Source organism: Cupressus sempervirens, chromosome 5 (genome assembly GCF_028749045.1).
Source record: "Cupressus sempervirens isolate cs-2001-9-10 chromosome 5, ASM2874904v1, whole genome shotgun sequence".
NCBI lineage: Eukaryota > Viridiplantae > Streptophyta > Pinopsida > Cupressales > Cupressaceae > Cupressus > Cupressus sempervirens.
In genome coordinates this window covers 675329905-675337083 of record NC_143122.1, presented here as the reverse complement: position 1 = coordinate 675337083, position 7179 = coordinate 675329905, and positions in this window count along the sequence as shown.

The window sequence follows — 7179 nt, the reverse complement described above, 5'->3', positions numbered from 1 at the left end:
TGGAAGCATGGTCACGAGGAAGATGGATAGTTGAACACCTAATGGTGTTTGGATGTGTTGCATATGCACATGTGCCTAAAGAGCAAAGGCAGAAATTGGATGACAAAGGTGTGAAGTGCATCTTCATAGGGTACAACTTAGAATAAAAGCATATAGATTGTATGACACATTGAACAACAAGATGATTTTCTTAAGAGATGTGATTTTTTTAAAAAAATCAGTCATGGTATGAACCAATTAATGAATCACCAAGCATCTCAAGTAAAGTGCAAATTATGAGTGAAGAAGATGCTGATGAATAGCAAGAAGGAGAAGATAGAAGAAAAGGCAAGTAGCCTCAGTCATTGCCAAGGTCCTCTAGGCATGACCGAGTGTCAGTGCCAAGTAATAGTGAAGACCAAGTTGGTCGGCAAAGTAGTAGTAGTGAAGATTATGATCCCACACTCTCCTCCCTATTACCAAGATGAAAGGTATGAAGATTATGATGAGAGTGTCAATTTTGCATTATTTTCTCATAGTGATCTTATATATTTTGAAGAATTTGTTATGGAGAAGAAATGGTGTAAGGCCATAGATGAGGAGATAGATGTTATAGAAAGAAATGAGACATGGGAGCTAACTGAATTGCCTCCCAAAAAGCAAGTGATTGGAGTGAAATGGGTCTACAAGACCAAATGCAATGTTGAAGGCAAGATTGATAGGCATAAGGCAAGGCTAGTAGTCAAGGGCTACAAACAATAGTATGGCAAAGATTATGATGAGACATATGCCCTGGTTGCAAGAATGGAAATTGTGTGTGCTATCATAGAAATTGCAAGTCAGTACAAATGGAAGGCATTACAAATAGATGTGAAGTCCACTTTCTTGAATGGTGTATTGAAGGAAGAAGTCTATGTGGAGCAGCCACCTGGTTATGAACTTACAGGTGAAGAACACAAAGTATATAGATTGAAGAGAGCTCTTTATGGGCTCAAGCAAGCTCCAAGGGCATGGTATAGTAGGATTGATTCGTATTTGATGAGCAATGGCTTTAGCAAAAGCAATGGTGAGCCTACTCTCTACATCAAGCTAGCAAATGGAAATGTGTTGATTGTTGTCTTGTATGTAGATGATTTATTTTTTACTAGTAATGACAAGCTTCTAATTGGTGAGTTCAAAGAGGCCATGAAAAATGAATTTGAGATGATAGACCTTGGTCTCTTGAAGTACTTTATAGGCATAGAAGTAAAACAAATGCATGATAACAACTTCATCTCTCAAGAAAAATATGTAGGGTAGATCTTGGAGAGATTCAAAATGCAAAACAATAAGCTAGCCCCCACACCAACAGCAATAGGTCTAAAGTTAAGCAAGGAAGACTCTAGAAAAAGTGTGAATCCAACACTATAAAAGAGCATGGTTGAAAGTTTAATGTATTTGACTACAACTCAGCCAGACTTGATGCATGCAGTAAGTTTGATTTCTAGATTTATGGAAACACCAAAGGATTCCCATTGGCAAGCGAGAAAGAGGATCCTAAGGTATGTTAAAGGTACCAAGGGATTTGGAATTTTGTATAGTATAGCAAATGAATTCAAGTTGGTAGGTTATACAGATAGTTATTGGGATGGAAGTCTAGATGATAGGAAGAGCACTTCCGGATACATGTTTCATATGGGATCGGGTGCAATTTCATGGGCATCCAAGAAGCAACCTATTATTGCTCAATCTACAATAGAGGTTGAATACATAACATGAAATGCAGTAGCATGTCAGGCTATTTGGTTAAGGAGGATCTTGATAGATTTGAATGAAAGGAAAGAGGATGGAACCACAATTTATTGTGACAACACCTCATCAATTGCATTGTCTAAGAATTCAGTCTTTCATGGGAGAAGCAAGAAGATAGAGATCAGATATCACTTCATCAGAGAATTGGTGGAGAATGGAGATATCAAAATAGAATTTTGCAAGTCTGAGTAGTAGCTAGTAGACATATTTACTAAGCCATTAGGCATTGGAAGTTTTGTACACCTAAGAGAGTGTCTTGGTGTAGTTGATTTGGATCAGCAATGATCCTTGATTGTTTCACTCGGGACAAAGGGGGAGTGTTGGAATATTAAATGTTATAGTCGTTTGCCCCTAGAGCCAAACACCTACCTACCACCTCTGACAACCTACACAATAGATAAAAATTTGAATGCGGTAGGTGAGTTTCAAATTTGGAAAAGAGGGGGAAACATTTTTTGGAAATCAGATAAAAGGAATGTATTGATTCATTCATTTACTAAAGTAGATTAGAGAGAGAAGATCAGAGTAGAAGAGTTGTATAGCAGAGCTGTGGAAGAAGTTGATAAGTAGATCAAGTCAGGTTCAGAAGATAGAAGGAATTGTTGTCATGTCTATAGTTGCACGTATTTCTTTTTGTTATTCTTTAAGTTATTTTGTTGGATTTGTCCTATGAAGCAGTGATTGCTCCAGGCATTATTGTATGTAGCCACTAGAGCTGCAAGTTTGAAGTTTGAAGTTTGAAGTTTTTAGAGTTATATTAAGGTTTCCTGGTTGAAGCCAAATGCTCCCGAATTTTGTAATTTTTTAAATCAAAGCTGAATAGAAGGCAAGCAAGCATACTTGAATTCATTTTTCTCCCTTATTCATTGCATTTGAGAAGTTTATTTTTGAATACTTCAAGCTTTTCCTTCCTAGTTTTAATGGTGGAAAAGTTCATGTTATAAACCTTCTCACTCAGTTTAATGAAGGTTGAGTTTGATCTTTGTTGTTATTGCCAAGCACACTCAACATCCATTTGTGCCAAGTTGCCTTTTGAGTGCTAAGCTTACTCAGTTTCCTCTTGTGCCAAGATCACTCGACACCTACTACTTGTCACTCAGTAGCCATTTGTGTCGAGCAAAACTAGCACTCAACAATAGTTGTTGTCGAGTCATATTTATGGTTGTGATTAATATTTTTCCACAATAACATTTCTAGAATACTTATTCCTATTATTTCCCAAATAGACCCTACATGGACAATCAACCATTTGAACTTTACCCTAATGAACAATCAATGAGACTCACATCAATATAGTGATAGCATATTGAAAATTGAGCAATTGGTAGTACCAATATTGATAACAAGTAAACTTTACAATAGATATGGAGTAGAGTAATAATGACTAGATGATTAATATAACTTGAAGATACTCTCGAAAGAAGAAATGGTACATCTTCCCATGAAAATGAATTATACCGACAAGATAAGATGTAATGGATAATCTATAGAGGTCACAATGATCAAATGGCATCAAATTAACTTACCGTTGTCAAAGGAAAAAATGATATGTTGTCTCATTGAGAAGGAATGAAATAACATATGCAAAGTATGGGTGAATCATTCATATAATCGAGCAAAGTTAAAATGATAGTTTGTCTCTATTTGTTTACATAGCACTAAATGCCCTAGAAAGAGTGTTTAAGCTATACAAAACATATCATTTCCCTTTTTCATTTGAGGAATTGGGAGAGGAATATGTTAGGCATGACACTACAAAAAAACGGTGGAAACTAGCTATCTATAAGAAGAAATTATGAGAAAAGCATGATCCTTTTATAGAAGAGGATGGTCCACCTTTCAATTTTGAGTTGTTTAAACCCCATTTTTAGTATAAGTATTAATATTTTGGATAAGTTGGGGATATTAACGTGCTTGATTTCATGTCAATATGCCCAAAGGTGTTGGCAAGAAACATCTAAATATTTTTTCCTAGACCATTTGATTATGCTCAGTATGTGTTGAAAGAATGCATGCATGCATAGTTTCTTTTCAACAGGACAATGAACACACACGACTCAAGTATTATTCAGTATTGATTCATGTGGTTCTTTTCTATGGATATAGTAGAGAGATGTGGTTAGATTAATTGAGTTTTTTTAGTAAGGGAATAAATGGAGAAGATCAACCGATTCTGTTGTGGACATCTTTTTGGGATTTAAGGTATGACAATTCTAATTTTGGTAAGTTTGAACAATGTTTTATAAGAATAATCTACCAGATGTACAATTGCACCTGTGACCAATCGATATCCATGGAGATCAAATTTTTTTTGAGGCCTAAAGTTTTGATGATAGAGGATTAGTCCAACACAAGTAGGGTGATTCATATGTACATACTAATTTTACTTGAATCAGAGTTAGTGGTTTTGCAGAGAGCCTATATAAATTACCTCATATGGTATTTGCTATATTTGCATCTCTTGAGATTGCAAGATAATTTAGTCTTTCAAATCAATTACATTTGGTAAGCTACACAAATACACTTTCTTGCCTAGATTTTTGAGTTTGCAGAGACTTTACACTTGTCTCTGAAAAGGCTTTTGAGGTAGCCAAAAGTAAGATACAAAAAGAATTCAATTTAAACTAGCACTTTCCTTCAGAAAGGGTATGAGCCTGGAGTCTATATCTACTCTTGCAAAAGGAGAGAAAAGTTTGAAGATTGTCTCCATGTGTCAGTGACAACAAAAGGTATATTCCAGAATATGGAGAAGGTAAAGGCCATTGAGGTTACTAACAATTAGAACAAGGAGTTAGACTGGGGAGATGCAACAAATCAGGGAATCAGAGGCTCAAGAACTACACAAGAACTAGATGAGGAGTCTCAAGAGAATGTATTTCTTCAAGGAACAAAATGTTACAATAAGGTTGCATATTGGGAGTTTTAGGATATTTTAGACTGATTTGTTTAGGTAATTGTTAAATTATAAATTTCATTAGGATTGAATAGGTTGTAAGTGTTAGATTTATTACATTAATCAAGTTAGTGTATCAGTGGATTTATTGAAGATAGGTTTGAGATTTATTGTACAGATATTATAATGTTATATTATCATGAATATGTTATGATTATATTTCTTTATTAGGAATAAAACAAGGATTAATTGCAGATTACATGCATTACTCAATTTTTCAATTACATTATTTTTTCTACGCTATTATTTTCTAAACAATGGATAAATTAACTACAATTCCCAAATTTGAAGGGCCTGAGTTTCACAGATGGAAAATTAAGATACAATTGCTTTTGATTGAAAAATATCTGTGGGACATTGTTAATAGAACTATTTAGAAAACCCAAGACATAGATGAAATAACAAAGTGGACAGCTAAAGTTCATAGGGCCTCTACATTGATTGGACTTGGTCTATCAGATGCATATTTGCACCATATTGATCTTTCAAAGACTTAAAAAGAAATATGGGATGGGTTTCACATTTTGTTTGATTCACATGCTTCTAGTGCAAAAATGTCCATAAAATAAAAGTTGTTTAGGTTGAAGATAAATGAAGGTGATAGCATTGTTCAACATATAAGTACTTTTCGTTCACTTCTTAATCAACTTGTAGGTGTGAACTCTAAAGTTGTTGATGATGATGCCAAAGCAATCCTACTTAGTAGCATGCCTTCAAGATTTGATCATATTGTTTTTACCTTGAACAAAATTAATCCTAACCTAGAAACTATAATTTCTTCTTTAATTGATGAAGAAAGTAGAGCTCATAAAAGTAATAATTATACTGAGGATTGTGCTTTATTTTCTAGAAAGAAATCTCGTGTTACTGGCAGAAGAGAACTAAAATATTTTATTGTCAGCAAAGTGGAGATTTTACAATACATTCAAATAATGATGATTGTGATAGTCCACCTAAACTTGATACAAGATTTGTGCATTAAAGAATAACAAATAAGTAAATATGAGGCTAGAGGCAATGGAGGTTGGAGGATTTTTATCATCTCAAGATAGCTTCTCTCTCAGAGATGATTATTACATGGGAAGAAACTATTTGTGTCCCTATAAAGCTGGGGCTTGGAAAATTCATCCTTGAAGATAAGAGGGCACTTGATAGATTTGTGTACCTAAAGAAAAGAGGGGGCTTGGTTGCATGATTGTCCTTCTATGGAGTTAAGTTGGCAAGATTTGAAGAATGGCATTAGAGACACTCAGAGGATATGTCAAATTTTGGAGGAAAGGCATCCATGTAGTGGCGATTATTTCTGTGGCACTTGAGGAGGCGTTAGACACACTCGGAGGAGATGTGGACTTTCAAAGGAAAGACATCTCATGTGCAACACCAAAGGAGGCATCAAGCATACTCCATGGAGATATGAATTTTTGGAGGAACTATGTCTCCTTGTGTAAGGAGGTGGAAACAACCTTGATATGAAGACAACTTCAAGATTTACAATCTAAAGTTGGGATATTAGGATATGAGGCCAACTTCAGGATTAGGATTTTCAATTTGAAGTTGTAGAGAGAGATCTACTTTCAAAGATTGGTGAATGAGCTTCATCAAATTTTCCAAAGGAATAATATTGGTGAATGCTTTCACTTTTATTGGATTAATGTAATAAGGGGAGAAATATTGGACTTATTACATTAATTAGGTTAGTTTCTTATAAGGGGGAATGTTATATTTGTTGGATTAATGTAATAAGGGGGAATGTTAGATTTATTAAATTAATCAGGCTAGTTTCTAAGTTTAGTTTAAATAAATAAATTAGTTAAATGTATAGTTTTTGGAAGTTATTCCCATAAGTAGTTTGTGCAAGGGAAAATAAGGCCATATAAAGATGCTCAGACATCAAGTCTGTGTGTATCCGAATGTATCCAAGAAATCTGAATCAATAAAATCAGCATTTTAGATTTTAGCTCTTTCAATAAGACCATAACATTATTTCTTTTTAGTGACATTTTTATAAAGTGTAAAGAACTTAAATCTATTTTATTCAATATGAAAGCAAGAGAATCAAGGGAATCTATAACACACATTACCCTTAATAATTGAAGGAAATTCATAGAACATGCAAATGCTAATATAGAATGAGAAATTTTGAATATGAATCCGAAAGGAAAATACAGTTTTTAATTGAGTCACATGTCATAATTTTCCCATGTGGGGGTTCATGTAGCTGCTAAAAACTTAGGGTGCACACCTTTTTTTTCCCCTTCCCTATCTCACCATTACAATTCTTCACTATGTTTATATTTATTTGGTTTTTTAGGTGCTCATAAATATTCATAAGGAAAGTCTTAGAAGGTTTCATATGTAGTGCCATGCACTTTTGACTTATTGAGATGAATATAGTGCTAAATGGACATTTTTATAATAAGTTTGAGTATAACTTGGTAGTTTGAAGTTTCTTGTAC